The sequence below is a fragment of the Electrona antarctica genome, assembly GCF_951216825.1.
Source record: "Electrona antarctica genome assembly, chromosome: 2".
NCBI classification, from domain to species: Eukaryota; Metazoa; Chordata; class Actinopteri; order Myctophiformes; family Myctophidae; genus Electrona; species Electrona antarctica.
Window position 1 is genome coordinate 40,676,056 of NC_136807.1, and position 24,191 is coordinate 40,700,246.

Sequence of the window (24,191 nt, forward strand, 5' to 3'; positions counted from 1 at the left end):
TGTAAATTGTAAATTGATTACTGCATGTTTTTTGTGAGGGTACCTAGTCTACCTACCCTAGGGGACATGGAGGGAAGAACATGCAAACTCCACAGAAAGGCCCTTTTGCCAACCCCATGCACCTCGGGTATGGGCATTGGGCACTGATGACGCGGAGGAGAGAACATGTCCACTCATGCCCACAGCATCCCCAGCGGGAATCGAACCCAGGACCTTCTAGCTGTCATTATTATTGATATATGTTTTGAAACATTTATGGAAAATCTTTTAATTTATTTGGAAAGTTTGAAAATTGTACTTCGTTTTGTGCTTTAGTATTTGTTGTGATCGTAGGTCGCAGTTTACTAAGAAAACCTGTCAGTCAGTCACTCCTCGTGACACGCTCCATATATGGCCAGTTTCTCTTTGAATATTAATTATGTTTATTTGTACATTTGTTTTATTATTTGTAACTTTTGAATACAAGTACAAATAGTACAGAAAGCATGTACAACTTTACCTTGTATGTATGCTACTTTGTCCCCGACTACACATCACCAGGGCAGATAGTGAGCCAGCAGGCTCGCCTGGAGCCAACTGCATGTTCTCTGCTGCGATTAGGAAATACGGAAATGAAATTACTGCCGCTGAAGCGAAAACATCGTGAAACTGACTTACATGGCCGGTTAAGACTGATATGAGGTTTGGGGACTTACGGGCCGGTTAAGACTGATATGAGGTTTGGGGACTTACGGGCCGGTTAAGACTGATATGAGGTTTGGGGACTTACGTGGCCGGTTAAGACTGATATGAGGTTTGGGGACTTACGGGCCGGTTAAGACTGATATGAGGTTTGGGGACTTACGGGCCGGTTAAGACTGATATGAGGTTTGGGGACTTACGGGCCGGTTAAGACTGATATGAGGTTTGGGGACTTACGTGGCCGGTTAAGACTGATATGAGGTTTGGGGACTTACGGGCCGGTTAAGACTGATATGAGGTTTGGGGACTTACGGGCCGGTTAAGACTGATATGAGGTTTGGGGACTTACGTGGCCGGTTAAGACTGATATGAGGTTTGGGGACTTAAGGGCCGGTAAAGACTGATATGAGGTTTGGGGACTTACGGGCCGGTTAAGACTGATATGAGGTTAGGGGACTTACGGGCCGGTTAGGACTGATATGAGGTTTGGGGACTTACGGGCCGGTTAGGACTGATATGAGGTTTGGGGACTTACGGGCCGGTTAAGGCTGAGGTTAGGGTTAGATTTAGGCTTATGGGTTAGTAATAGTCAGACAACACGTCTTCATGTGTATTCAGTAAAACCTGAAAATGAAGCCAATCTACAAATAGGTCAATCTACAAAGTCAAGAGCTTGTAGATTTGTTTTTTTTCCCCGGCAATGTGACACTATCGCACTGAGTATAAATTAAGCAAAACGCCTAAACGCGTACCCATAACATTCTGTGATATGCTGCACTGCATGTTGGACATGGCGGTAATGGTGTACACGCCATGGTAGGAATGCCGTGCTGGTCATAACATTAGCCGGGGTAAATAGGAGCAATCATGTGGCATTATGAAATTAGGCGGAAGAGCCATTAGGAGTGACCTTCTCCCTCTGCTTCCCTTGCTGCTTTCAGAGTCTTCAGCCTCCGCCTACAGCAGGTCCATCCCTTCCTCTCTCTTTATCTCCGTCAGTCAGCCTCTCCTGCTGCCCGATTTTTTCGCTCCCCACATGTTCTCCTTCTTGTTTAGTTTTCGTTTACTCAGACGCCCATTCTGACCTTCAGTTTTCCTTTTGCAAAGAACATGGCTGGCACGTCAGCAGAGATTCTTAGGTAACTGTGTACGTGTGTGCGTGTGCAGGCACCATATCAGAAAGATCAGACAGGTGAGATGTAGACAGAGAGAGAGAGTGTCTGTGTGTGTGTGTGTGTGTGTGTGTGTGTGTGTGTGTGTGTGTGTGTGTGTGTGTGTGTGTGTCTGTGTGTGTCTGTGTGTCTGTGTGTGTCTGTGTGTGTCTGTGTGTCTGTGTGTGTCTGTGTGTGTGTGTCTGTGCATGTGTGCGTGCGTGCGTGCGTGCGTGCGTGCGTGCGTGCGTGTGTGTGTGTGTGCACTAGCAGCCTTTGGGGATCAACACATGGCTCTGCCAGCGTGTCAAGCAGGTCCAGCAGAAAACAGCTGACAACAGTGGAAGTGGCCCATGCAGACACCAGAGACGGCACGCTGGAGAGGACATCACAAGGCACTCACGACAACACAAACAACATGCAACATCACTGGAGGGAAAGCAGGCATCATTATTCAAATGCATTAATAAAAATGCATGGGCATATAGTCAGTGCCTTTGAGCACAAAATATATTTCGTTCCTTATATATGTTTCTGCATCGTTACATTTGATTAAAAAAAACACTGATTCGTGGATATGGCACATATTGGATGCAGGGCAATTTTTGGGTGATCCTACCCGAGTTTCTTCCTTTTCCTTTCTCTCTCAACAAGGATTAGTTTGTGCTTGCCTAACGGAGGTTCTAAGGACAGGACTGTTGTTTCCTTAATTTAAACATGGGCCTGTAAAACCATTAGAGACTGCTGTAAAGGTGATTTAAGGGATATACAAAACACAACGTGGTTTTTTTGTTTGGATTTGTTTGCCGGTGACATTTGTTTCCTGTAGTGACTAGAGGGGAAAAGCCAAGGAGTGACAGGAGTCTGTGATTTACCTCAGATGTGACTGTGTGCATGCAGGCATGCATTCATGTGGACGTGCACACATCACATCGCTGTGCTAACAGACTATAGTTGAAGGTGTTTGCGTGGGCTGATTGTAGGTGGCGTGGCTTTTGAGGAGGGCTTGTGCAGTCGACTCATCGACTCAGATGGAGACAAGAGGAGAACGGAGTGGTCCCCGGGGGTCAGGTGATAAGTGGCCTATATAGCGCTGGAGACCACAGCTGCTAGAGGCTCGTGTGACATGTAAGGACACGTGGTTGGCTCCAGAGGGACCACTGGCGCACACACACCACCACACCCTGAAAAGAGGGGAGGAGAGTACTGTGTGTGATGAATGATAACGTCCTCCAACTGTCCTTCACAACACGTCGACATCGATTTGGGACGGTCGGTAGGCAACTCAGGACAGGACAACTGAGGACAAATAACATCACTGTCAATCAAAGAGATGAAAGGAAACAGGAGGAAGAGAGCTCATGCAGACGCAAATAAATTACAAACGGTCTAATAATGGCATGGCCAGACTTCATGTGGCCAGTCCTGTGAGTGACGTACTTTATCTATTGCCTACTGTACTGTATGACTCCACATTTGGGAAAGATTTCAGCCTGACCAGAAACCCACAGACCTCCATGACCCCACTCCGTAACAGCCAGATGTCAGGTCCAGTTGTCTTTGCAACATCTACATATGCACATTTCTGTGAAAATCTTTTCCAGTTCCCCTTCAACAGGTTGTGCATTTTCATGATATTCTAGCTGCCATTTAGCAAAGCAACATTTTCCGCCCTAAGCTTCCTTGCAGACAGCTTAGTGCCAAGATGTAGACTTTGCCCGAAACATCTGTCACGGTCCCTTTAGGTTGGATGCACAGTGTAATCGCTGTCTATTCTCCATCAGTCTCTCTCTCCACCATAGGGAAATGAGCTAGGTCAGACGCAGGGCTTTTGTACTTTGCTAACACTTTGCATGGAGAGGCCCCAGAGGAGAGGCCCCAGTGGCACAACGACTGGCCCCAGTGGCACAACGACTGTGGGAAAGTGTCAAAGATTGCTCTTTCCCGCCTATTGCACCAGGCTTGCTGGTGCATGCATGCCCAGAGTGAGACATGATGCATACCGAATAATATGCATCGCACGCACGCACGCACGCACGCACGCACGCACGCGCGCGCGCACGCGCACGCACACACACGCACACACACACACACACACACACACACACACACACACACACACACACACACACACACACACACACACACACACACACACACACACACACACACACACACACACACACACACACACACACGATGGGATGAAAGCAAATACAAATGCAATATTAGTAAATCACTAAAAATCACACCCGTGTGAACTGAGTGGTGCAAGGTCTTATATAGTCTGATCAGCTATGTCAGTGACGTGAAATGAAATGAAATAAAATGATTACTATATTTACCCAGGGTATCTGGGCTAAGCTCAAGAACTTGTTTCCAGCCAGGACCTGCTCATAGAACACATTTCATCGTAGTGGTTCAATGCCTTGTTCAAGGGCACTTCAGCGGTGGTAATTTTAACGTGTCGGACCGCTGATTCGAACTGGCGACCTTCCGGTATCAAGACCGCTCCGCTATCCGTTCGGCCACCGCTGCCACAACACGCACTAACCATATCAACCATGCTCACCTTTGCACGGACACGTACAGGTACACAAACATACAGACAAAGCTGGTTGTTGGAGTGGTTTGCACCACTCAAAAACATGTGCAGAAAAAAAGACACCATTAGTATAGTATAGCATTAGTCAGGAGTTTTGTGGAGCAGTTCAAACAGAGCAGCGATCAGCATCATCGCAATAACGATAAACCAGGCCAGGTGAGTGCATCACAGAGGCCCCATTTAAAAAAAAAGTGCAAATCAGCAATACTTTTCTTAAGTGCTCCTGATCTAATCAAAGAAACACAAGGTGGCTGGAGACGGAGGCAAGAGGGAGACGCACCGCCGCTAAAAGGCCGCTAAATGACTGTATATGCTGGAAGGAGAGTGGGAGGATGTTGGTGATGAGAGAGAGAGACAGAGAGAGAGACAGAGAGAGAGACAGAGAGAGAGACAGAGAGAGAGACAGAGAGAGAGACAGAGAGAGAGACAGAGAGAGAGACAGAGAGAGAGACAGAGAGAGAGACAGAGAGAGAGACAGAGAGAGAGACAGAGAGAGAGACAGAGAGAGTAACAGTGATCAGTAAGTGTCCATTTGGGTCCATTCTCACACTCAGCTATATTAACAGAGGAGTTTACTGTGGAGTATCCATCTTTGACCCACCTACAGTTGGGTGCCACCGATATTGTCCCTTATCATTTGACCCATTTAGGCCTGACCTCAACATTTAAAAAAATCCTTCTAAATCCTCCAGTTTTCTGAAATAAATATTTTCACGATTTTTCAAAAATAGCAGACCTACAAGCTCGTAGCGCGCCACTCGGTGGCGCGCTATGAGCTTGTAGATCTGCTATTTTTCAATAGCTAAATTATAACATAATGTTTAAAACACCAAAAGGGGTTCCCGCCCAAAATGGGTTAACTGTCCTTTTGCGCAGATCACGCAAAACTCAGCAAAAAGAAAAGGACAATATCGATGGCCTCCAACTGTATGGCTGCATGTTCCTTCAGAGTATGGAAGTGCATGTGCACGCACATGCACGGCAAGGGCGCGTGCGCGCGCACACACACCCACACCGACACAGGACACACCCACGCACACTCACACACATGTCCGTGTTGACGTTGAATGCTATGGTTTTCAGTAATTGTACGACCAGTGAAGTCGGTTCAAGGGGATTTGCCTGCCATTGAAATAGAGCTGATTGGAGATAAGAGAGAGAGCAGGTCTGTAGGCTACTGGCCACTGATACTGCTCTCTGTCAGGGATCTCATTGGCAGGCAACACAGTGTGTGTGTGTGTGTGTGTGTGTGTGTGTGTGTGTGTGTGTGTGTGTGTGTGTGTGTGTGTGTGTGGTGTGTGTGTGTGTGTGTGAGAGAGATAGAGAGAGAAAACATTTATATTTGCTTTAGAGGTGGGAGATGGCATCGTTAAACATGACTCATTTGTTTGTTTAAAGTGTGTACGTGTTTGTGTGTGTGTGTGTGCGTGTGTGTGCATCCATGCATGTCAGCAGCATTGTGTACCAATACTAGGTGTCAATAGCCTCTCTGCCATTCCTTTTCTCACCCCGCAATCGCCATGACAACGCCCTGACTCCAGCCCTGCCGCACACAGCAAATATTTCTCTCCCCTCCCCCCTCCATCCATCCATCCTCCTCCTCCTCCCCCCATCCCCCACTCCCTCTCTCTCTCCCTCCCTCGCTCATCGCTCTCTATTTTCCTCCCTCTTCCTTCATCTCTCATCTTCAACATCTCTCGTCCTCTTGCCTGCATGCTTTCCCTATCTCTCTCTCTCTTTCTCACCAGCCCTTCTGTAATGTCTACATGTTATCTTTACTTCGAAGTCTTCCTCTTTACTCACTGCAGTCACTGCCTACAGTGTATCTCTCTTTTATTTGTGCCCCCCCCCCCCCTCTGCATCTCTCTCTCTCTTTCATTATTGCTTCTTTCTATCTCTCTCTTTCTGCTCCCTGCTGAATGCAAAGCTTCTCGCTGCTTAGATAGCTTCTCTCTCCATCTCGCTCTCTTCCTCTCACGCTTTGCTCCACTCTTCCTTCTTTCCTACAGGGAGATGCCTGTAGATCACGGTCTCCCAGCCGTGCGTCATTAGATTGTTCATTACTGCCAACCTGCTAGCATCACGTGTAGCAATGCAATTACAGGTAGTGCCCTATCGGCCCCCCATCATCATCAAGCATTAACATCCGGAATTATGCTTGCCGGCAAGAGCAGATGAGCTTTTGGATTGGCTCATCTGGTCTCGCAAACAACACAGACAACAACATTGTGTGAATTCAGCTTCATCAAACCCCCTGGAACATAATGTGGTATGAAGGGACAGACGTGGCATGGATACAGTAACCCAGACTCTGGCTAACATCGCCGTCACATCTGTTATCATTATCATCAGCAAACCGCCTCGGCTCGGTAACTAAATCCAATCATTACCAATGGACTCCTCGGCGGAAACGCGTGCGAGGTGAAACGCGGCTCGTCCTCCCCGTCAAAGGAGAGCCGGCCGACATCAAAGGCTGCTGCATTATCTGAGTCGCGCAGACCCTCTGTCTCTGCGGCGGTCCGGGCAAAATCCACCCCACCCTCCCTTCCCTCCCGCCCCTTTCTCTGTGACTCTCTCCCTCCCCTCCCACCCCCCCCTCTCCCTCCACATTACTCCATAGGCTCCATTCCTCCACGCTGTGCTGTGTGGCAGCGCAAAGACATCAAGGACATGACATTTTGGTGAAACTCGCCCCAATTTTCAACAACACAAGATACCAGTATCAAAGGAAGTAAACAGACAAACAGTCTGTCTATCTGTGTCCTTTCCCATCACACAGTGAACAGGAGCGACAAGCGTCTCTGTCTGTGCTTAGGTTCTAAACTGTCAAATCCTGAGTGTTAATTTAACTCTGAGAATGTAAAAATGCACCCACAGGGGTACATTTCTGCCCCACCTAGTCCTAGAGGGTGGTGTGAAAAAGGAGTTCTATTCATCATTACTTGATCACTTCATGGGGCTTAACAATTCTTCGCTCTTCCTTCTTTCCCAGCATCCCGTTATTCTCCTCTTTCCCTATACCTTCCCTCTCCCTTTCCTCTCCCTTGGTCCTCAGGTATTCCTCTGTCGCAGAAGGTCCAGCTGCGACCAAAAAGCTAGCTCCACAGTGTCTCCTCTCTCTTACTGTCTCCCTTTTATTTGGCTTACGACGAGAGACGACAGGAGAGGTTGGCCATCATTCCAACGGCAACAGACTCTGCACGGGGAGCAAGAGAGCAATGGGATGCAGAAGATGCTGCGATGACCTTTCCCCGCAGCTAGAGAGTTAGGCCGACATGCTCTGACAAACCACATACACACACACACACACAGCCCACATGGACCCGCAGCCAGCTGTGTACACCCTCATGCATATTCATGTACTCCCACACTCGCTTTCACAAAGACACATACAGTACACGTGTGTGCACGGCACGCACGCACACAGAACCCATCATGGTTGAAAGGGGCATCATGGCAAGAACAAGACTGTACAATCTCTCTCCATTATGGTTAACAGGCGTATCATCATCACATCATCATGATCATAGCATGGGCCCGTGCTTCTAACCATGCTGACCACATCACTTCCAATATAGGACACATAGACCAGACCACACCACACGCTAGGTCAGCAACTACTGTACTGTTAATTAGCCCAAGCAGCGGCCAGATCCAACCACGAATGGCTAACCAATAAGCTACTGTACTGTACTTAACAGCATTAGAAATGCTTGGTCAGTCGTTGATCATATCAGTAATGGGCCTAATGGCCGATAACGGCCTTAAAAATGCAATATCAGTAGATTCTGTATCAACAAAATACTGATATATATATAAATATTTTAACCAATATTTTATTAACTGTGAATTAATGCTTGTTAATAGGATGTTCGTTTAAAATGGTACTTACTTAATAATATTTATGTTTGAATGTGCTAAAACTAGCCTTTTACGATGATTGAAAACAGCCAATTCAATCACTGTTTTCTGGGATACGGTAGCTTTCAAAAGGTCCATATCTGTGGAACAAATACAAGGGACCGGGAACAAATTATTTTGAGATGGGGGTCGGTGGCCAAATACCGGTACATACAATATTGGAGGTCCTTGACAAACATTGAGCAACATAGGTTTTTTTCAGAAAACTGATTTATAGAAGACATTTGTAGACTCACTCTCCGGTCTTAATGGGTTAACTGGATAGTGGGAAGTACTGCTTTTTTCTGATAAAGACCTCAGAGTCCTTCAGACAGAGCCCGGGGTCAGCGGGCGGAGGCCAGTGTGTTGGCGGAGGAGACAGGAACAGTAATGGCCCTGTCACTAATGTTTACAGTTGGCTTGTTTGTCCCCACTGAACCAACCGCAAGCCCGGTCGTCAAAACACCAAACGGTCATAAATAAAACCCTGACAGTCTGGTATGTCCAGCCAGCGCAGAGATGTAATGTAAAAGATGAACATGGACGGAGAAAGGAGGACAGGAAAGGGTGAATTAAGAGGGAGCAGCCAAGGAGAAATGAAAGGCACACGGGAAGGTCGGGAACATCATGTTTGTTATCAAGCAGAGCGGAAAGTACATTAAGCGTAATGAGAACTCATAAAGACGGATGATATATATACAGCACATACAGCGACTGAAGTCCTCTCGGTACTTCGGACGTGTTGATTTAATCATGTCTGTTCGGTCTGTATAGGCGGAACTACCATCAGTGGCTGAGGATGGGTACACAGTACTTCCTGTTATGTAATTAGTGTCACAAGGGTATTCTTTACACGGCCTGAGAGAGTGCAGGTGTGTGTGTGTGTGTGTGTGTCACTTATACAGTACATCTGCCCCTACACATGTGAAATTTTAATCACAACAAGGATCTCTCTCTCTCTCTCTCTTCTACATCCTTCTCTGGCTTCATCTCATTGCATTGTTACACCATCTAAGCTTGATTCAATCCACTCTCTCCAGCGCCCCGGAGCAACATCACACCCTAATGCTATAATCAACGATACTAAAAGGTTACTGATAATAGACCTCCATTATTTTTGTGTTAACTCAACACCACCCCACCCCCACACCCTTTTCCTCTCTGCGCCCCACCCAGCCCGGTTTGGCCCGGAGGATGAGCTCTTTGCTTAAAAGTATAATTACCTCGTTAAGCTTGTTAACAATGTCCGGACCCGATCTTGTCTCTTCTCTCTCATCTCTCTCTCTCTCACAATGGGATTTGTTATTCCGCCCTCCACCCAGCTGACATCTGCTCCCCTAAATAAATCTATACAATCTATTTTGCTGCGTTTGGGTTTTTTGGTTTTCTCCTGGGTATCCTTCATGTTCTCCCTCTATATCTCGCCCTGTCTCATCTATTCATCAATTCCCCTCATATCACTACAATGTTTTTAGTCTCTCATCCTCCAAAAAAATTAATAATAATTAAGTTCCTGTGAAGAAGAGAAATTTCAAATAAAAGCACTTCTAAAGTTCTAATATACGAATACATAAAATGCCAAAAACAACCCTCGCTTCTTTTCGGAGACTACAACTTGAAAAAGTTTTTACACAAACACAAATGATGCTGATGTGCAGCGGAGCATGATGTCTGATACAGGGGTACACACAGTGTCTCATTGTATCAGTTCATCCACTTACATGCCCACTCCAGTTTGGTGAGCAAATACAAACAGCTTATTATACTGTAGTCAACTACAAATAATAAGTAATGAAAACTTGAATTGAAAAAAATATAGAAAAAAGAAAAAAACAACATTACATGATTCTTTTTAAAGGAGCATTCAGTGATTTTGGTGATTTGGAAAAAACCCCGGTCCGTCCCGGTAACAAGATGTGCACAATTGCACACGCTCTACATTGGGGGAAGTACAAAAGACCAACAGCACGTGCACCAAGGCCCGCCCCACTCGATCATGATTGGAGGAAGGCCCCTCTCATCCTGATTGGATGAAGGCTTTGCCACCCAAAGCCCAAACCGAAACCAGGGTTTTTTTTACCCCAGGGGCTCACTGGGGACAGGGAGGAACTCCTTATATATGGTCAGCACACTTTATAGTAGGGAGGATTATCCAAAAAATAAGAAAAAATAAGTGATATTTGAATTAAGTGAAATCACTGAATATACCTTTAAATGTACGATAAATGCGGTGGTCTATAATAAACACATGTTACATGGCTTATGATACATGGTGTAGGTTAGATACACTTTTGAGGCGAACAACAAGCTTAACATCACTGCATTATTACGTTCGCTCATCAATCCTGTGTTGCAGATGTGTGAGTACAAATACAATCTATGTCAAATATATGGAATAAGCATGCACTGTAGCCTGAGATGAATCAGCTGAATGAATACGTCCCATTAATATTCTATATTGTGGTATTGTTCAAAGTAAGTCTCCGTCTGCAATGTTCTTGAAAACATGTACTCGGTGTGCTGCAGAAGTACATACTGTACGTGTACTCGGATGTTCCATTATCATGCAATGGTGTCGTGAACACAATCAACCAAGCAGTGATTCATTCTAATGTATTCAAGAATATATTCAGCATGACAGCTGAAGAGGCTGATGGACTCACAGGCTCGCCCACTTAACCCATTCTGGGCGGGGACCCCTTTTGGTGTTTTAAAGCATTATGTTATACTTTAGCTATTGAAAAATAGCAGATCTACAAGCTCATAGCGCGCCACCGAGTGGCGTGCTACGAGCTTGTAGGTCTGCTATTTTTGAAAAATCGTGAAAATGCGGCACAGATCTTTGAATATATATTCTATCAGAATTATTATTATTTATTTTTTGACGTCAGGTCAAAATGGGTTAAGCTGACAGCGATGCACCAGAACATTAAGACCTCCCAGGTCAGAGAAGAGCTAATTCAAATCCAAAGGAGGGAAATTATTCCAGGAACTTTAAAACAGTTCCTGGCAAAATAGGGAGTTTTTCCCACCTCCCCTGTCCCCTTACTCCTTTGGTTCACCCCCTCCAGTCTGTGTTCTCTCTCCTTAATCCTTGACATTCAATTTCCTCTCTTTCTTTTCGTGTAGGCTATTTCTCTCCCACCGTGGCACTATTCAACTCTCCTTTTCTCTCCACAATACTGTATATCCACTCCATGCTCTCTCCTTTAGCACCGTACCTCTTGTTTCCGTCACCCCACTCTAACCCCTCAAGCCCCCCTCCCCGCCTCCCCTTCAGTCAGTGTCTGAGCACGCACGTTGGTGGGCGTAAGTGTGTAATAGGATGGCACAGTAGGTGAGATTAAATTAGGCCAGTGTATGGGGATTACAACCCACTTCAGATTCGATCCCCTCCCACTCCCCGTAATCCAGCACCTAATGAATGTATCGTGGCTGACACGGCAGATATAGGGAACCCCATGCAGTCACAACATGTGCAAGAGGGGGAAGACGGAATACTGACAGCCTGTTTACTCACACTAGTGTGTCTGTTGTGTTGTGCGCGGGTTTGCTTTGCTCAAAGAATGCACAGTTAGAGTTTGTATGTCCCATCTGCTCCCGTGCACCGATTCGTTAACGGGAGGTGTGTGGGATGAGGTACGGAAACAATGATTCAGAATCAATAAAGCGAGATATAAACTGAAGACAATCCTTCAGCTGTATTGACAACACAATTCACACCATATATTCCTGCTGCGATCGTTTTGCACACAAGGCAAGTCGTACACAGCGGCTGACTCAATGTCAAACAGTCATCTTTCATTCAGTGCATTTAACTCCCAATGTCTCAGTGCGTCAGAGAGACGACACACATCTCAATTGTCTGCCGTCTCTCTCGGCTCAAGTTCTCTCTTCCTCCTCCTCTTCCTCCTCCGATACACACACTCTGCTTCGCCTTCATATCACTCCACGTTACAGACACAGTCAGATGAGTCATTCTATGACAACCATACGTGTGGGATCATCATCACACTGCATTACCGGACACAGCCCAGCATGTCCGGTAAAAGCATACTATAGTGTTGCAACTTTGCAAGAGAACAAGCCAGCTGGAAAAACGTTGCTATAAACAGGGTTGCACAATCAAACACCTCTGTAAATGCCAGTTGGCAGCAGTTATGAGCACGTACTACTATGATACAGTCTTGGAGTGATCTAACATTTGATTTCACATGACAAATGATCATCAGATCATTCATTATCCAAGTGATCATAACAATGTTAGGATATATAGAAAGTAAACTCATCATAATTGTGCAAAAAATGTTTTCTATAATAAAGTGTTACAAATGTTACAAATACATTTAATTAATAAAATAAACATTCGGAATGAATCAGTCATGATAATGGTGAAATAATGCCATATGTCTCTCACTGTTAGGGTTGCATGGCCATAAGGGCTCCCTCACTCCGAGGCTTTGCCCTTGTCTGTCATTGACCCACTTCACTCACTGGTTTGGATTGGCCCTGTTATTTCTCTCAACAAATCCCTTTTTTCCATGACCGGCTCCGTAGGGAATTATGCTATTTTTCATCAGTTCCAGTGCTTAATAAACAAATCTATCAAGTCAGTCACTGCCAGGGTTACTTAACCCTGCTGGCAAGCTTTTATAACACACTGTCACATGGATATTCTTCCATCTCCATGTGGATAGCCTATTAGAGGTTACACACATCTCTCTGGAAATGTGGACGTGACTCTCGGAGGTTAATGAGGGCATTACTGAGATCTCGTGCCAATTTCACTGTGCTTCCATGGCGAATACGATGCCTTCCATCATTGGTCCGGCAACATTCGAGTCTATCAATTGCCAGTGTTTTCACATGCCAGCCACATGCAGGGATTTAGTGGTGCCAGAATGGGCTGCTTCTTCACGCTTTTAACACATTCTGGGCGGGAACCCTTTTGGTGTTAGCATTATGTTATGCTTTAGCTATTGAAAAATAGCAGATCTACAAGCTCATAGCGCGCCACCGAGTGGCGCGCTACGAGCTTGTAGGTCTGCTATTTTTGAAAAATCGAAGAACGACTGACAAAGAAACATAGCTTTTTCAGAAAACTGTCAGGATATAGAAGACATTTTTAGAATCTGATCTCAGGTCAAAATGGGTTAATAGACATGATGGTTTCAAATTGACCAAGTAACATACTTGTAATGTAATGGTATAGTAATAGTGTTCACAGTCAAATAAGGGTTAAAAGGTTAAATGTGATGATAGAATTATTTTAAAGTGATTAACATAATGTATTGTTTTTAATCAATTTCCAAACAATTGGAATTTATCCTTATATATTTCTAACTATTTTCCTTTATCAATTTTCAACATCTTTTAGATATAGTCTAACTTGATGCTGAAGAGACATGTGGTGACTTACACCATTATGAAGATCTCAGTTACAGGGAGGGTTTATGACACACTGTGGTCACTCTCACAGGCGTCTAGTAGGCTGGGCTATTCATGCATGCACACGCACACACGCACACACGCACGACACGCACATCTGCAGTTAGGCTGTATACAGAGGGTCATTGAGCCTAATTTTAGTCTCTGATTTGACTGATAAAGCCTCTTTGATAGGAATGACGGTGGGGAATTCTCTCTGTGATTCACACAAAGACATAATTTTGCCAGAGACGCAGAGAATGAGGAGGGTGCATGTGTCGGGGTGTCTGAGAGACGTTGAGGAAAGGTCAGATACAGAGTTTCTCTTCATGTCTTACCATTTTTTTTCTCCCTTTCTTGTTCTTGTCAGCTCTGCAACTTCATCTTCACCCTTATCTGTGGTTTCTCTGGTCTGGATTGAAGTCACGTACGTCATTCACAGAATAAGGAAATGGATTAATTCTAAGCCATATGCATTTCTAAATCACAACATTACAGTAATTAGAGGTTTTGACAAAATAGAATCTTCCTTAAACGTCTTATCTTTTCCGATTTGTTTAAACGTAGCCTACATTATTCATTTCTCTTATGGCTCAATCCAATAAGTGCTATGCAGTTTCAATTTCATAAGGAACCAATACAATATTGCCTCCCAAGGGAATGCTCCCATTTATGTTTTCTGGCGCGCAATCAGTGCTGAGAGACATAATAAGGTAATTCACTCTGTCAAATTAATTCCGTTCTCCACACATACAACGCCTCTGTTTGTGCCCCCCCCCCTCACTACATTGCAGATTCAATTGAATAATTGGGTTCCTTTTATGAGTCTTTGTCAATCTTGCTCATTTGGATTATGGCCATGAGTTAAGGCCGGCCGCGCTTCTGCGTGCGCTAATGCATGAATACACACACGACACGAAACGCTCGGAGGGAAGAGGAAGTGGAAGGAGAGAGAGAGGAGATTACCTCCTAGGCTGACAGGTTTGCTCTAGACATCTACTAGGCCAACTTAAAGTGAAGACTCGCTCGGTTGAGGTGGTGCTTCAGATACTGGTCTGACAATTGAATCCACCTCTACTCCACGGCGTTTCATCTAACAGCCCGCTTCACCTTTCCCAGTTCCACCCACGCGCTTCATATGAACCCATGTTCACATATCATTCCATTCTCTGCCTCCCACTTGTCAATGGACCCGACTCCTTCTCTTTGTAAATCATCATGATGATAGGTTTAACATAACCTCGCCTCACCAGGCTTTCCACCACCTCGGATGTTTAACAAGTTAAAGTAGCCTTGTCTTAAAAGGGGGGAAAACAGTTTTCAGCACCTTCAGCACCTTGGACAGCGACCTGGGATATGATTCTTCCTTCTTACATTAAAGGATTGTGAAAGCTTACAGGAAGGCAGGCATTTCAAGATTTTCTAAACAGCTAAAAATGCTGAGCGGTCCAGTGGTTCAACTAAAATCCTCATAGCATCATAAAGACATGTACTCTCACATAAGTTTGTTTCATTAAAGTGCAGATCGCGCACAGAGAGAGAGAGAGAGAGAGAGAGAGAGAGAGAGAGAGAGAGAGAGAGAGAGAGAGAGAGAATCATCAAGAGCCAGGAGGAACCGACTCTGGGCTTTTGCTGTGCTTGTACAACTTTACTTTATGTGATATTAGGAGGATAAGAGAGACATGAAGACAGGTAAGGGATGAAACAGTTGTTTACTTTTCAGTGTGAAATATAGTTCACTCTTTCTTTAGCCATTCTCTTGACAGTTGAATCCCTGGAAAGAAGCAGGTGCAGTCTCTGATCTATAGCAGACGTTTACGAAATCAGGCCAGCCAGGCAAGCTATGATGGAGAATGTTTAATTTGGTGCGGACGCAACAGGATGTTACTGTGTGTGTACAGCTGATAGAGAGCTTTTCATTTAGTGTATGTTTGTGAGTGTGTATGTGTCCTATTTGCAAAGGGTGTACAGTATATGTATATAAATAGAAACAGGTGTGCACACTGCATGTTATTAGCAAACTTGAAGTGCAAGTCAATAATACCAGTGGTTTTCTGCCTGAAGTAAGTGTTTCTGTGTGTGGGGTAACGGAAATGCTATTGTGAAACTGCCATGCATGTATACTATACATGTATACAAGTGTTCCTGTAAGCAAGCGTGCGCGTGCACAGGTGTGTGTTTGGCGGGTGCATGGCTGACTGCTAGAGGTGCCCTGAGGCTAGAACAGGTGGCAGAGAGAGAGAGAGAGAGGAGAGCCGGGTACTGCACGCACACAGTGCACACTGCTCTTCCCTGGAGCCTTCCTCTCCTGACTGGCACATTGAGAGCATGATAGCTCGTCTCCTCCTGCAACTATACACAATACCGCCATGACATCTCTCTCTCTCTGACAGAGACGACGCTAAACTAGGCTGGGAAACATAACAGGCCAGTCTCGGCTGTTATGTACTTCGCATAAAGATTAACTGAGCAAAAGCGTAAATACACCACCATGCACCAGCCTGGAGGGGGTGACCTCCCTGCGTTGTTCACAGTGGAGATCGGAATCCTTTATTATTATACGGGAATGTGTGCACAGATCCTCATTCTTTCCACCTTGTTTCCTTGGTTCCTTCTGTGACCTTGGCCTTTCTCTCTATCACAGTTGATCCCTCCTTCCCCTCTCGTCTCACACACAATACCTCTGGCAGCACAGGATTTGCCTTTCAAATGGAAGCCAACACTCTTCACCCTATCTCTCATCATATACGCCTCCCCATTTCTCCTTTTTTTATCTTTGTTGCATCTCTCCTGCATTTTCTTTCCCCTGTTCCACAACCCCCCCCCCCCCACACACACACACACACACACACACACACACACACACACACACACACACACACACACACACACACACACACACACACACACACACACACACACACACACACACACACACACACACACACACACACACACACACACACACACACACACACACACACACTTTATCTCTCTTTCCTTTCTATGTTCTCTTACTTCTCTCTGATGGAACAGCTCAATTAGCCAGCCAGTGTCACAGGGGAGATTACTTTCGGTACCATATTGTAGCAGAGCAGTAATCATACACTGAACTCGAGCCAGCTGCTCTGACAACGAACAACAAGCTATTCTGCGACAACGCCAGCTATCAGCCCCGGCTAGCAAATCGCCAACTGTATAGCCACAGCCACAGCCACAGCCAGCCACCCACCCACCCACCCACACACACACACACACACACACACACACACACACACACACACACACACTAAATAGTATGATAATGTGGCTAGCAGTACAGGGTCTCTGGAGCATTTTTAACACATTCACGCCTCTATAGCTAGGGCTATCTTGATCTACAGTGTGTGTGTGTGTGTGTGTGTGTGTGTGTGTGTGTGTGTGTGTGTGTGTGTGTGTGTGTGTGTGTGTGTGTGTGTGTGTGGCAGCAGCAGCAGCAGCAGCAGCCAGCAGCATGTTTATGGATGTGGTACAGATGGTAACAAGTCATTGTCAGGTGCCCCTCCCCTCTGCTCCCTTGACTCTGTTCATCTGGGACAGGCTGCAGGCTACAGAGGCGGCGACATTCTGAGACTGAGAAGAGTGCGCTCGGTTCGCACCGACGCACACACACAACACTAGCACACACACAACACTAGCACACACACAACACTAGCACACAAAATAAACAGGTGCACAAAGAAAGGGCTGCATGTGCACCCACGCAGTCAACACAGTCAGAACACACCCACATACACAAGCAAAAAAACACACAAACAAACAAACACATACACATGCAGGCTGGAACACTGACAGCCGTTGGGGTGTGGTGGTGGTGGGCTTTCCAGTTCTGGTGATATTATTTTCCATGCGTAATGTAATTGCTGGAGCCTTTCTTTTCTTCAATGTTCCCCTGTCAGGTGGAACAGATGTATTCCAGGCTACTCTACTGAGAGCAGCAGCAGCAGGCAGCTCTCTCTCTCTGGCACACAGCCAGGTAAGGGCCTTCCTCTCATGGGCACACCTCAATCTGTTTAGTGGGCTGCCTGCCCCACCCGCATTTTCACTCTTCTTGCCATCTCCCCATACCTCCATCCATCATTCCTTCCTGTTGATATCTCTCTCTCTCTCTCTCTCTCTCTCTCTCTCTCTCTCTCTCTCTCTCTCTCTCTCTCTCTCTCTCTCTCTCTCTCTCTCTCTGCCTCTAGGTCCATAATTTATGGTTACCTGCAGTTCGGTGTAGCTTCAGGAAACAAGCCCACTACTACTGCAGCAATAGAAGAGAGAAGAGGCAGCGAGTAGAGCGGTGCACTCACTCACACTCTCTCTCTCTCTATCCTTCTGTCTGTCTCTCTCTCTTTATCACAGGCTACTACATTATAAGGGCTCCATCCTCCACATCCATTGAACACCATTAAAGCATGTTGCAATCAAGGAATATACCGCTATTAACCACATGGCGCCACTCAGCTACTGGTCGGGGGACGGGAAGACAACATAGAGGTAAAACGTATGTACTGTACAGTACATTACAGTAGTAAGATACAGGGAACGATACATCAACTAATAGCGTATTTTTTATGGGAAATGACCCACAGTTGGCAGAAACCTAACAAAGGTAACACAATTTGGCTGAAATGTGCAAAGCATGCACATTCACAGATCCAAGCTGTATAGACAGGAATTGAATCATACTTGGTAGGAAATGGTAATCCAGTGGTGTTGAAATGTTTTTGTTATACATGGCATGCATGATGATAATACAGATAGTCCATTGGACAATATAGAACACACATCCATGATGTACTAAGAATGTGGGGGGGAAAAAGAAAAGAAAAAATAATGCATTTTTCTTCTAAAATGTGTGTATTCATATTATACAGTATATACAACAGCAACTACAAAGTGCAATGGTCAGTATTAACACGTACGAGTTCATTTGGTTACACTCTCAGAGTTACACATTCACTACTGTAGGTATATTACCATGTGGATGTGTCACAGACATATCAGGTAATATTGTAAACATATTGACATGATCACTAGTGATAGTTGCGGTGTGTTCTGTGAGGCAGCATAACAGCGCACAGCATTATAGAACATCCAATATTAATATGAGAGCAGAGCGACCCTGTTGCATGCAACACACACAGAGCATCCTTCACTCGGCAGCATCACAGTAGACACACAACACCCTGCTTTTACCCAAACGGCAACATGTATACGGTACCAACAAATCAGCCTTGTGAGACAATCGTTTAACTTGCAATGCAAATGAACAATTAAAAGTATGGCATAAGATATTCCACAGCACTACGTTTCACCACAACACACCCACCAAACACTGAAAAAGAAAGACTTCCTTGCAGTCATTTTCTCAATTTCTAGAAATAGCAGCTTTTATATACTGTAGTTTTCCTCAGTGACAAAAAAAAAACTCAAGCAAAAGAAATAACATTCAATAAACAAATCTCCCCCCAACTCATTGACATGAACCCGACTACCATCTTGTGGTACCAGCAGATGTACTGACGTACCCAAAGGTGTGATTCCATGACAAGTGCCTCCACCCAACAACCTAATTAAACAGCCCTATACGGCCCCTCCTCTCTTCTTGTTAATGGCAAACTCTGTCCATGTGTTGTGAAATGGCCGCGGTTGGGTTCTTACCTCCTCCACAGGTTTGAAAGACGGCCTCGGGGATGCTCCTTATCCACTGGCTCGCTCCTCGCGTCCTCCCTTTTTTCTCCTTCCTTATCTAGTTGTCTTTTCTTCTTCTTCTTCTGTGTAAAATTGATTGTGCCCTCTCCTCCGTGCTGATGCTGCAGTGATAGAAAAACACACCCTCTCTCGGCTGCTCTCTCTCCCTTCCTGACTCTCATTGGCTGCTCGCTAGAGGTGACATCACCCCTACTCCTCTGCCTTCCTCCCTCCTACCCTGTTCCCTCCCTTCTCCTCTCCTGCTCTCTCTTTCTCTCTCTCTCTCTCTCTCTCTCTCTCACTCTCCTGTGCTCTCTCATCTCCCCGGTCTCTGTGGATTCTGACCATTCCTTTATTGCATCCTCCCCCCATCCTCCTCTCTCCATATCCTCGATGCACCTCTGCCCCTACTTCTCTCTCTCTCTCTCTCTCTCTCTCTCTCTCTTCCAGTCTCTGTGACTGGATTAGCAGGGCCAGGTTCCAGCCAGTAGCCCTATGCCAGAAAGGCCACTTCAACAGTTATATCTGCTCCTGTTATTCAGCCATGCAGAGCAGCCATAACAATACTCTCATTAATGTTAGGAGCACGTACAGTACAGCAGCGTATGGCCCTAGAGGAACACGTACAGCAGCGTATGGCCCTAGAGGAACGCCTCCTCCTCTGCACCAAGCTGGGAGCTAAAAGGCCACACAGGTGAAGCAATGACCGAATTAAAGTGTGTATTAATAATCTCACTGTGCTTTGCAGAAGCACGCTTTTCTCGCCTTGCATCGAGATATTATCGCTGGGCTACATTTAACAGCACCACCAAAAACAGCTCTGGATGTGGTGACTGTTATGTAATGCTGGCGTGTGCAACTGTGCGTGCGAGCGTGTGTGCGTGCAGGTGGTAGTGGTGGGGGGTATTTATTTACTTTTGTCTTTCATCTGTATCTGAGGGGTGGGCCGGGTAGAAGCACAGATACAGTGTGTGTGTGTGTGTGTGTGTGTGTGTGTGTGTGTGTGTGTGTGTGTGTGTGTGTGTGTATGATGACGACAGGATGGTTCATCTGGGTGTATGTCTGCAGTGTGATGTGATTACATGACAGTGGTGAGGCTGGTAAACAATGATACAGCAAGCAGAGTGCCAGAGACGTGCGATATGATGCGATACCGGCATAGCACTGCCTGTGTGCTGTTGACAGCACCCACCTGCACTCACACACACTGGGACTTGGAGCTGCTCCTGAAATAAGGAGCCCCAGAAAACACACACATGCGCGCGCACATGCGCACACACGCACACACACACTTAAGTGCAGCAGTTACATCCAAAAAATCCACTTAAGTGCAGAAGTTACATCCACAAAATCAAGAAATGTGTCCTCAATCATGATGATACAACAAGCATGTCACCCAGCACTCCATGGGCACAAGGAGTAGCGTAGTAGGCATCCCGATTTTCGAAACCCTCTGCAACAACCAGTCCACATGCATGTCCCAGGCTGGACCTTGCATTTAAGTTGCAAATGCATCTTAAATCTGCACCCACTACATTAACGGTGGTAGTTACAACGGAGCAGTTTAACGTCATGCCCAGGACACCGCGTGCACACACACACACACACACACACACACACCCTTACTTTATACTTTCATTCATTTGCTTCTCCAGTCATGATTTGCTTCCTTCCGTACAACGTGTCCCTATCTCAGTCTGCCTCTCCTCACCACATCCGCTATCGTCTCCGCTCCCGTCTTCTGTCTCAGCTCTGTGCTCATCTCTCTCTCCCTCAGTGACATGATGCAGCACTTCCATCTGATCATCCTCATCCCTGCTCTGTCCAGCTTCTCCTCGTGCTCCGTCCTCAGGGCCCGCGTCTTGCTTTTTTAAAACTAAACAGTTTAGAGTATATAGTCATGCAACTTCTGACGTAGGCCGAAAACACTTTCAGAGATGAAAGGGCAAGTGTATTCAGCCTGCATCAGAACGTCCCGAACCCCACTACTCCTGCCCCGTTCACATTCAGCTCCTGTGGTTCTCGGATGTGCCTCTGACTCTGACTCCCCCCCCCCACCAGCACTGTGCCAGTGTGCCCATCTGCCAAACGTGCCACCAGGATCTGCCAGGCGGGTGGCTGACAAAAGCTGTGGGAGGGGGCAGACGGAGGTGGTCAGGGCATGGGAAAAATGATTGATGACAGAGGCTCAGGTAGTCACAGACCAGAGTCATTAGCCTCAGTTTGAGGGTGGGCTTGGAAGGTTGTCTGGAACATAACCGTGGCTGGATGCCAAGACCGTAGACAGACAAAGACTGGGCATCAGCTCAAAACGATGATGAGATTGTGTGCTCCCGGCTCCGCTCACACTGCAGTCCAGTCCATTGTAAAGGGACGCAGGAATATAAAATATGTCACACTCACTTCTTAAAATAATTAGAATCCATAAAGTGGAAGTGGATTTACAGCCACAGGACAAAGGTTATATTCTTTTTCCTAATGGATAGAAGGCACTTCAAGGCAGGCCATTTCCTCTTTGTATTCTCCCTTCATTGAGAAATACAGTAGACAGCAGAGAGAGAGAGAGAGAGAGAGAGAGAGAGAGAGAGAGAGAGAGAGAGAGAGAGAGAGAGAGAGAGAGAGAGCATAATCAAAGAAGAGGCAGCTAAGGTGGGATTCATTCACAGATCTGTTCCAGGCAACAGGGCATGAGAATGGTTTTGTGCAAATCCAAAAGAGTTTGCATAAATGAAGCATACTTTATACTTCGTCGTTAGACTGTATCACTGAAAAATGATTTATGGCGAGTGACACGACAAAGTCTAAATTACTCTTAAGCGTGTGCATGTGAAAATCAGTCCAGCACTTTCTCAGAATTGTTTCACGAGTGGTCCGTGTTAAGACCCAGCCGCTAAAACACAGTAATGTAATATTTAGCAGGTACTCGGCAGTGTAGAGCAAGGGATGGAGAGGAAATCAGGTCTACAGCTTGTAGGAAGTCTCACTCAGACCGATCAATAGAGATAATGTCTCCTCTGTCTCTTCCAGCTTGTTTCACCTCATCATAGCCAGCCTGCCTGGCTCTCACATCGCCTCTGAAACCCAGCTGCATATCGTTGCCCTAAGGCAAAAACCTCGTATGAACCCGTGGATCCAGGGTTCTTTAGTCATTACATTTTATATTTATAAAACCAACAGACTTTCACTTCACACTTTCAACTTGGTATTTTCATTGTAGGTGAAAAGTGTTAACATATAATAATACACTTTGTAACGTGTTGTGAGCTTGTAGAATTGCTATTACTACACTGTCAGGCAACAAAGTATAAAATATAATGAAAACAAATTAAAAAATAATAATAAATACAAATATAAAGATACAAGGTTTCTGTCCAACAGTGTCGATATGAATCCGTTTCCATGTCCTGACTAAAGTGCTGAGGAAGATGAAATAACCTTAAAAAAAGAAATTGAGCCAAGTAAGAGTAATTCTACTCTGTGTACAGTACAGTTCATAGAACCCAAGCTGTCAGTCATCCTCTGTTCAAAGGCCCTCTGTTTAAAGCAGGCCCTCAAGTTTAAACCCATTTGTGTCAAAGAGACTCTTCACCTGCCCTTGGAAAACCGCTTTCCTCCTTCTGCTGCTCTCCTCTGCCTCCCCTCTCCATACATTGCTGTAAGTGAGTCAGCTGGCAGACAGAGAACAAGAGAAATAGAATGATATACGAGGAGGAAGGAGGGTGTATGGAGAGGGGGGGGGGGGGGGTCGGTGGGGAGGGAGAGAGAGAAGAGAGAGAGAGAGAGAGAGAGAGAGAGAGAGAGAGAGAGGGAATGGACAACTTTAAGACCGGGTTTGCAGGAAAAAGTGATGCGGTCAGCAAACAAGACGGAGCGAAAGTATTCCATCAGCTTAAACAGTGAGGCAAAGAAGTGAAGCAATAGAGTAAATGGATACAGTATATGGGCTCAAGAAGGCCTGGGAAGGAGGAGGGAGAAATGGAGAAGCACAGAGAGGAAGATGAAAACAAATGGGGGAGAAGAGTGTAAACCACATGATGGGAAAGGGTGAAGAAAGGAGATGCAGTGGTGTATGGCTGATGAGGTGTGTGTGTGTGTGTGTGTGTGTGTGTGTGTGTGTGTGTGTGTGTGTGTGTGTGTGTGTGTGTGTGTGTGTGTGTGTGCGCGCGCGCAGTCCGAGACGTGCAGACGGGTGAGAAAAGAGAATACGAAGTGAGAACATGTTGAGAGAAAGTAGAAGAGAAGCTGGAAGATGGGGGGGGGGGGGGGGGTGAGACCGACAGATGAAATGATATGGCATGTGAGCCAGGGAGGAAAGAAAGAAGCATCAGGAAAGAAAGTAGATCAGGAAGGAAAAAATAAAGTGGGAGGGGCAGCTCGGCACACAGGCATTGGGAAGAGTGAGAGAAAGAGAGATAGACATGATTTGTCAAAGTGAGAAATATAGCGAGAGTGAGAGATGGAGACTTGCAGACAGCCAAAGATACAGTTTTTTAAATGATCCACAATTATCCCTAGGCGTTTCCTAGAGCCACTGATGACTGATTGGTTGTTGCTAGGCTCCCGATGTGGCCCATGGTTTGGTGGCCCCATTGATCCAGTTAAACTCATTAGTTGGCTCGAAGGTCAGTCGTCCGTTTCTGACCCCAGCGTTAATCACTCTGTAATTGAAGGGAAATGACTCCGATTGAGTTTCCTGTCATACTCGAGTG

The 24,191-nt window shown here is 45.8% G+C and overlaps 1 protein-coding gene across 3 annotated transcripts in view; it reads right to left on the bottom strand.

Moving 5' to 3' along the window:
• l1cama (L1 cell adhesion molecule, paralog a) overlaps nt 1-19,588 on the bottom strand; it is a 61,299-nt gene extending 41,711 nt beyond the window's left edge. For all 3 annotated transcript variants that reach the window (XM_079513339.1, XM_079513340.1, XM_079513338.1), the window contains exon 1: nt 19,453-19,588. The gene's annotated coding sequence lies outside the window, so the exon portion shown is untranslated. The remainder of the gene's footprint in view (nt 1-19,452) is intronic.
• Nucleotides 19,589-24,191: the final 4,603 nt, after the last annotated feature.